At 38.9% G+C, this 8,708-nt stretch overlaps 1 pseudogene; it reads right to left on the bottom strand.

Annotated features, from left to right (window-relative positions):
* Positions 1-7,746: 7,746 nt before the first annotated feature.
* On the bottom strand, positions 7,747-7,865 carry LOC111745226 (annotated as a pseudogene).
* Positions 7,866-8,708: the final 843 nt, after the last annotated feature.

The raw sequence follows: 8,708 nt of genomic DNA, 5'->3' as shown, positions 1-8,708 counted from the left end.
CCTTACAGATCTGTACAGGCTGCAATGAATTAAAGCATGAGTTTTCTCCCTCACTGGCTCAGCACACTAGGAATCCCTGTGCACCAGCAGGTGGCAGCAGAAATAAATAAATAGGTAAAACAACGAATCACAAAGATCCAGAGAAACGATGCCCTTTATTTAAATCTTCTTCTAGTTTCCCAGACTCATATCTTTCTCATTTCATTCCATTCTCCCTGATTTTGCAAACATGCCAGAATAATTTAATGATGTAGCAATATGAGTTTTAATTTGACTGCTGTGGAAGAATCAGAAAGGATAACCAAGTTTTATTTATTCTCTGCTTGTTTTTCTCTGCCTTAGTGCTTTGTCTGCCTCTGGGGAGGTCCTTTGCAAGCCTTTCAGAAGTTTTTTGGCAATCCTTCATCTTGGCTGTAATGAAAGCCCGAACTCGTTAAGGAGATTATGGTGGGTGACCCAGAAAGGGTAGGAGAGAGGTGATTAGAAGGTACAGAGAATGGCAATTCCCCAGGACTCAAGGGGAGGAGGGCTGCAGTTTCTGAGAGCAGTGGGGACCTGCAGTCTCCTCCCCACATTGTGCCTGAGCAAAGCCAGAACATGTGGACTTGGGTGTTGGACAGGTGTCAGGGCAATCAGGGAAGATGGATATGGGAGGGGCCCTTCCAATATTTGGTTCTGCACAAAGCTGCTGGGATCTTCATCTCAACCTAGAGTAGGCGAAGCCCTGGAATAACAATGACTAAGTGAGTTATTCAGTCTTGATAACTCACTGTGATGTGGGCTCAGCCTCTAGATTTATTTAGATTTGGAGAAGATAAAGTTAAATGACATTATCTCAGGTTCTCAAGTTTATAGTGCAAGTTCTATCCTTTGTACAATCTTGAATTTTTATTCTGCAGAAAGACCTTGTCCTATAATGGGTAGTATTACGCTTTGTCCAAGCAATTTCTTCTCTTGATGAAAAGGAGAGATACTTTTCATCCCTCCTTCATATGACAGGTGCTCACATCCCTGGAGTGGCCATTGAAGGACTGGGTACCCCTACTGGTCATCACATGCCCTTGGAGCATCAGCCTTCTATCTTAATTCTTATGACAAGTGAACAGGAGAGAGAAACTGGCCTGACTTGCAAAACATTATTTACACCTAAACTGTCCCCATTCACAATCGCAGTTCACAGGCTAAAAAATCTCAAGATACCAGGATTACGGTTTTCTACTTAAAACCTTTAAAAACTAACTCATATTAACCACCTAAACTTAGCTCCCACAACTGAACCCCAAATTTTTAAGACTTATCATATCACTAATATTCCTTGAAACCCTTAAAAAACAACTTCATCATTTCCAAAAAAAAAAAAAAATGTCCATAAGTCTGTATTTGGTTGCTATTAATAAATGTAGGCAAACGAGAGTACAAAATGAAAAATGACATGCAAAGCATTAGTTACAAAACTCAACTATACGGCCCTTGTGACAGCCCTTGCATGCAGCAAACCAAGCCTTTCACTAAATTATAAGAAGTCTTTCTCACTGACGATGCAGTGCACTGAATTCCTTGTTTGCGATCATCCCTGAGTGCAATGCTTTTATTGCCATTATTGAAAATCCCTTCAACAAAGTGACTAGTACAAATGAAAAATCAAGATATGTGTCAGCAAGGATTAAAGGTAAATGAAAGAAATCACTTTTGGTTGTATAGAGATATAGAAAATAAGCCTTCTATAATATCTGAAACGTATGAAAATCTCATGGCAAATGTTTTTGTTAAAATTTAGCCAGTAGGGGGCAGTCAAAGAGTGGCTAATAGCATTCAATTTTACATAGTTCTTGAAAAATTTCTTCAAGTAAGCTTCTGCAACTCTGTAAAATCTTGTGTGTTTATTATATCATTTCTGGGTTCTGGATTCATGTTACAATTATAACAATTTTCTCCTTACAAAGTGCTAATTTCCTTTAAATTATTCAGGATTTGGAATTTATGAAGTATTGTTAACTAGATCATCTTTAATTTAATGTGGCCTAAGTTGTTTTTTAAAAGACTTGCAGCAAAACAGAGAATGAAAATTTCCTCTGTATCTATGAAAAGTCTGAAAATAATTTAGACATGTCGAATGAAAGGTTTATTTAGAGTGTGAGGGATCAAAACAGAAAAAGTTGCCGGGTAAGGAAAGATAAGTAAACCTTCTACTGTTTAGGGTCATATCAGAAAAGTCAAACTCTTGATTTTAATTTCTCAAGTTACTAACACTAACAAATTCCCCTGAGAAACAGTGAGATGAAGATGCCCTTTTGGGGGAAATTTCTTCTGGTACTTTCAGAAGAAAACTGCGCAGAAATAAGCACGTTTGCAGCACTATAGCCTCAACTTACTAATTCATATTCTGTCTGCCCTCGCCAAGTGATGAATCAGGTAAGTATCAGAATCAAGAACTTCAAATGCAGATGATATGAAGTTTACTTTTAAAAATTGGTGAAAGTTCAAGACAGTTAAAAATTTCTTAAAAATTGTTTTCACGTGCTAGTTGAAACAGACATCAAACAACGTTCACATTCAATTCAATTCAGCAAACAACTTATTGCCATCACTAATGGAAAAAGGGAACAGAATATGACCAGGAGAAGCAGTCACCATTGTGGAAGTTGTCATGGGAGACAGTTCTTGCTCACTTTGGTGGAATGTGATGTTGTCGACCACTCTGTGCTTGTGGTTCTCAAAGTGTGGCGTGCCCCCCTCTGCCTCCCACTGCCCTTTTCCCAAACCAGCAGCATTGGCTTCACCCAGGGCACTTGTCAGAAATGCAAATCCATAATGCCCTGCGTGGATCCCAGCAATCTGTTTTAACAAGCCCTCCAAGTGATTCTGTAGGGTGCTCAAGTTTGACATCTAAGTCACTGGCAAGGAGATTAATTTACCTGATATACTGAAAGAAAAAAAAAATGGGAAGAAAAAAACCACACTCAGTTGTTCCCTTCTTCCGATAGAGTGAGCTTCAAGCAGAGAGCAGGGCTTCTCAGCTGTTGCTCCAAGCACAGGCTCTTCCTGCCCATCTGGGGATTTTGATTCTAGAGTTCGGTATCACAAGTGCCTGTAGGTAGAAGCCACGTCCTCCAACCTGGCTCTCTTAGTAACAAAGCAAATGGCTTTTATCAACTCTAGTCCCTGCTTACTTTTCAATTGATCCAGAATCCAGGCAGGGAAGAAGGATCGTGTTTAGTGGATCCCCTATTCATTCTAATTCTTTGCTTGAAGACCCTAATGAAGTTCAAGATCTAGCAGAGGAGATGGATTTACAAGGAAGTTTAAAAGCAGTGCAAATCTCAGTCTTAACTACCATCTCTAAAGAACTGTCTCTTTTGGGAGTGATGAAAATATTCTAAAATTGTGTTGGTGGTGCTTGCACAATTGTGTGCTAAAAATTACTGAATTGTACATTTTAAATGAGTGAATTATAGCACATGTGAAATATCTCAATTAAGCAGTTATTAAAAACAATCTCATATGATAAAGACTAGAGTAACATAGATACAAGAAATTTCAATATTTTCACTCAGATATTGGTAGATTTGTCTCCATGACTTTTGATAACTTAGAGAACCCAAAAGGAATTTTAAAGTCATAAAAATCTTTTTGAAAAACTCAATCTTCTCCTTGATTTCCTTATTTCAATGGTGTATATGATGAACTACACTAAATCTTGCTCTATTTCTGGGAAGATTTTATTTCTAAATTCCAAACTGTTTTCATATCCAGGAAAGAGATTCTTCAAAAATTGATATCTCACTGAGGATGGAAGGCTTGGTGACAAGTTTTAAAACCTGCTAAAGAAATGGAGGCAGCTGCCTGGCCGTCGCGCGGATCTGTCTCTTACTTCGAGTGATCGCACGGACCAGACCCAGGGACGCCCCTTCTTCCAGCTCCCCACCACTCTTCGTCCTCCTGTCCAGTCGCGACCTCCGTATTCATCTCAGCCATCCTCTGCCTCAGAGACCAGCCAACACCATATTTTGAGCTTAGCTCCTTATTGCGGACCAACCATGAGCTCCCAGATTCGCCAGAATTATTCCACCGAGGTGGAGGCCGCAGTCAACAGCCCGGTCAACCTGCATCTACACCTACCTCTCTCTGGGTTTCCACTCCCACAGTGACAAGGTGACTCTGGAGGCCGTGGGCCAGTTCTCCCCTGAGTTGGCAGAGACGAAGCACGTTGGCGTCCAGTGTTTCTGGAAGATGCAAAACCAACGCAGGCCGCACCCTTTCCTGATGAGCAGAAGCCGTGGCGGGATGAGTGCGGTAAAGCCCCGGACGCCACGGAAGCCACTGTGGTCCCGGAGAAGAACCTGAACCCGGCCCTTTGGGATCTGCATGCCCTGGGTTCTGCCAGCACAGGCCCCGAGTCTGCTGTGCCTTCTTGGAGAGTCACTTCCGGGATGAGCAGGTGAAACTCACCAAGAAGATGGGCGACCACCTGACAGCAGCCGGCTGGCCCCCAGGGGGCGCTGCGCGCAGAGCTCTGGGAAAGGCTCGCCCTCCAGGGCGACCCGGAGCCCCGGAGCCCAGCAGGCGTTGGAGTCGCCTCTGCACGCCCCTGGTGTCAGGGCTTCTGCTTTGCAGCCGCTAGGCAACTTTTAACGACCCTGGAGCCCTCTTGCAAGCCTCGTATCAAATAGCAGGTGAAACTCACCAAGAAGATGGGCGACCACCTGACAGCAGCCGGCTGGCCCCCAGGGGGCGCTGCGCGCAGAGCTCTGGGAAAGGCTCGCTATTAACAAGGATTAACATTTATTTTTTTATTATCCTTGCTTTACAGGTGAGGAAACTGAGGCATGGAGACGTTAAGCCCAAGGTCACTCTGTGAGTGACAAAGCTAGTTGTGAACAGTTTGTATTCAGAGGCCCGAGTGCATAACCATCACACTTTGCAGCCTCCAGTGAGTAAATATTTACAGGAATCAGCCCTCCCCATTGCCAAGGCACGTTCCTTGTGCCAGTGGGCAAATAACAGCACTGATGCGTCTGCTAAAATGGAAAAAAATCAAAAACAAGAAAATAAGGTTATGACAAAGCACTGGACTCCAGCAGGTGCAGATTCTAGCTACTTGATATGAGCATCGTTCCTAACCTGTGAACCCACAGGCGCACCGTCCACTACAAGATCCAGTGAGGAGTAATAATGATAATTTGGGTGCAAGTGGGTATTATCCCGTGGAGATATGTTTGATTGGCAACTAATGAATTCAAAGCGCACATTTTGCCAACCATCCAGGTCCTCTTATTTACATACAATACTTTACGGCAGAGATTCAAAGTGTTTTACAAAATGTTTTCTTATTACTCATAACCCAACTGTTATGAAGTTGGGTCAAATATCTGCAAAATTTGCAGTTTGTGGAAACAGGTGAAGTTTGTGCAAACAGTACTGAGAGGGACAAATAAGTACAAACAAGAAATCATTCTTATTTTGGTGTTTTCACGTGCATAGATGGTATTATTCGTGTTAGTACTCTAATTTTCATTACATAGTTAATTAATTCGGCAGTATTTACTATTGCTCTCCTAAAGGTCTGATATTATTTGGGCTCTAGAGATAGAGCCAGCATGAATGAGACAGAGTCACAGGGGAATTTACCTTTTAGGAGAAGTGGGGGGGAGAGAAAGACAATAAACAAGTAAAATAAACAAAGGAATTAGAGAAAGCCTGTTAGTGGTGAGTGCTAGTGAGTTACCTGAAGGGATTTGGTTTAGAATGGGATTAAAACCAGCCCTCAGGGTTCTTTTTGCTGCTCCTGAAAGATAATTCCATCACTTGTAAACTATTGATCTTGCTACAAAAATGTCAGCTGTGTTGTAATAAAGAATCTTGAATTCAGGGAGTTGTTTTTGTCTTGTGACGGTTTCACAGGAGTTTGAAAAAGAGAAATGCAATGACAGATACAACATTCCTCAGTCTACAGTTAGGTCGAACTCACAAGAACCTCACTGTAGCAAACAGATAACTAAATTCATTTGCAAAAGACAATTCGGTAAAATATTCAGCATCATGTGTTACATCAATTTAATGTTAAATTTTATAGGAATTGTGTCTTTGTATCCATCTTGGGTTTTTTTTTTCCAGTTTTATTGAGAAATAATTGACATACATCACTGTATAAGTTTAAGGCATAGAGCATGATGGCTTGATTTACATATATTGTGGCATGATTACCACAATAGATTCTGCCAATATCTATCTCCTCATACAGATACAATAAAAAGAAAGCAAAAAAAGAAAAAAAAAATTCCTTATGATAAGAACTCTTAACAATTTTCCTATATGTCAGACAACAGCATTAACTATAGTTATCATCTTGTACATTACATTTCTAGTACTTATTTATCTTATAACTGGAAGTTTTGACCTTTAACCACCTTCCTCCAATTTCCTCTCTTCCAACCCCCCACCTCTGGTAACCACAAATCTGATCTCTTTTTCTACTAGTTTGGTGTGGGGATGGGGGTTGTTTTTGTTTTAGATTCCACTTATAAGTGAGAACATACACTATGTCTTTGTCTGACTTATTTTACTTAGTATAAAGCCTTCAGGATCCATCCATGTTGTTGCAAATAACAGAATTTACTCATTTTTTATGACTGTATAATATTCCATATATACACATACCACTTCTTCTTTATTCATTCACTCATCGATAGACACTTAGGTTGGACACAATGTCTTGGCTATTGTAAATAATGCTGCTATGAACATGGGGCAGCAGATACCTTTTTGAATTAGTGTTTTCATTTTCTTTGGATATATTCCCAGAAATGAAATTGTTGGATCATATGGTAATTCTATTTTTAATTTGTCGAGGATCTTCCACACTGTTTTCCAAATGGTCGTATCAATTTTTACAATCCTGCCAACAGTGTACAAGCATTTCTCCACATCCACTCTAGCATTTGTTATCTCTTGTCTTTTTGATGACGGCCATTCTAACAGGTGTGAGGTGATATCTTGTGGTTTTAATTTGCATTTGCCTTTTGGCTAGTGATGTTGAGCAACTTTTTATATACCTCTTGGCCTTTCATATCTCTTCTTTGGAGAAATGTTTATTCAGCTCCTTTGCCAACCTTTTTATTGGGCTATTTGTTGTTTTTGCTATTGTATGTGTTCTTAATATATTTTGATTATTAACCCCTTATCAGATATATGGTTTGTAAATACTTTTTCCCATTTTGTATGTTCTCTTTTCACTTTGTTGATGGTTTCATTCATTGTGCAGAAGCTTTTTGTTTGATGTAGTCCCACTTGTTTATTTTTTATTTTATTGTCTGTTCTTTAGGCGTCACATTCAAAAATTCATTATCAAGACTCATGTCATGGAACTTTATTCCTATGTTTTGTTCTAGGAGTTTTATGGTTTCAGGTCTTACATTTAAGTCTTTAATCCATTTGAACTAATTTTTGTAAGTGGTGTAAGATGGTTTGATTTATATATATTGTGACAAGAGGTATATGAGTCCGGTTTCATTCTTTTACATATGAATATACAATTATCCCAGCACCATTTATTGAAGAGACTGTCTTTTCTTCTTTTCTTTCTTTTCTTTTTTCTTTTCTTTTCTTTTCTTTTTTTCTTTTCTTTCTTTTCTTTTTTCTTTTCTTTTTTCTTTTCTTTTTTTTTTTTTTAAGGCAAGGCAACCCTTGGTTGACCTCACAGATTGCAAGGAACTTGTCAGCTTACAATCCCTTAATTTTTATTTTTTACGCCTACAGCACCTGGTCTTCCTTGGTGGTCTCTCATCCAAGTACTAACCAGGCTCGACCCCGCTTAGCTTCTGAGATCAGATGGGATCGGGCTTATTCAGGGTGGCATGGCTGTAGACTGTTCTTTTTCCATTGGGTATTCTTGGCTCCTTTGTCAAATATTAGACAACCATATGTGCTTGGGTTTATTTCTGAGCTCTCAATTCTGTTGCATTGGTCTATTTGTTTTTATGACAGGACCATACTGTTTTGATGACTATAGTTTTACAGTAATAGCTTGAAATCAAGAGGTTTGATACCTCATGTTTTATTCTTCTCAATATTTTTTTGGCTATTTGAAGTCTTGAGGTTCCATATAAATTTTAGAAGTACTTTTTCTACTTCTATAAAAAATGCTATTAAAATCTTGATAGGGATTTCATTGACTCTAAAGATGGCTTTTGGCAGTATTGACATTTTAACAATATTAATTCTTTTAATCCATGAATACAGAAAACCTTTGCATTTATTTGTGTCTTATTCGATTTCTTTAACTAATACCTTGTAGTTTTCAAAGTAGAGATTTTTCACTTCCTTAGACTTATTCCTAAGTATTTTATTGTTTTTGATACTGTTGTAAATGGGATTGATTTTTTTTCAGAAAATTTGTTGTTAGTGTGAAGAAATGCTGCTGCTTTTTGTCTATTAATTTTGTATCCTGAAACTTTGCTAAATTCATTGATTATATCTAATAGTGTTTTGGTTGAGTCTTTAGGATTTTCTATATATAAAATTATATTATCTGCAAATAGAGACAATTTTACTTTTTCGTTCCCAATTCTGATATATTTTATTTCTTTTTGTTGCCTGATTACTCTAGCTAGGACTTCCGGTACTATGTTTAATATGAGTGGTAAGAGTGGGCACCCTTGTCTTGTTCCTAATCATAGGGGAAAAGCTTGAAAGCTTTCACCATTGAGTGT

This window comes from Pteropus vampyrus, unplaced genomic scaffold (genome assembly GCF_000151845.1).
Source record: "Pteropus vampyrus isolate Shadow unplaced genomic scaffold, Pvam_2.0 Scaffold149, whole genome shotgun sequence".
Taxonomy (NCBI): Eukaryota; Metazoa; Chordata; class Mammalia; order Chiroptera; family Pteropodidae; genus Pteropus; species Pteropus vampyrus.
Note: the sequence above shows the minus strand (reverse complement) of the source record. Positions and strands in the feature narration are given on the sequence as shown.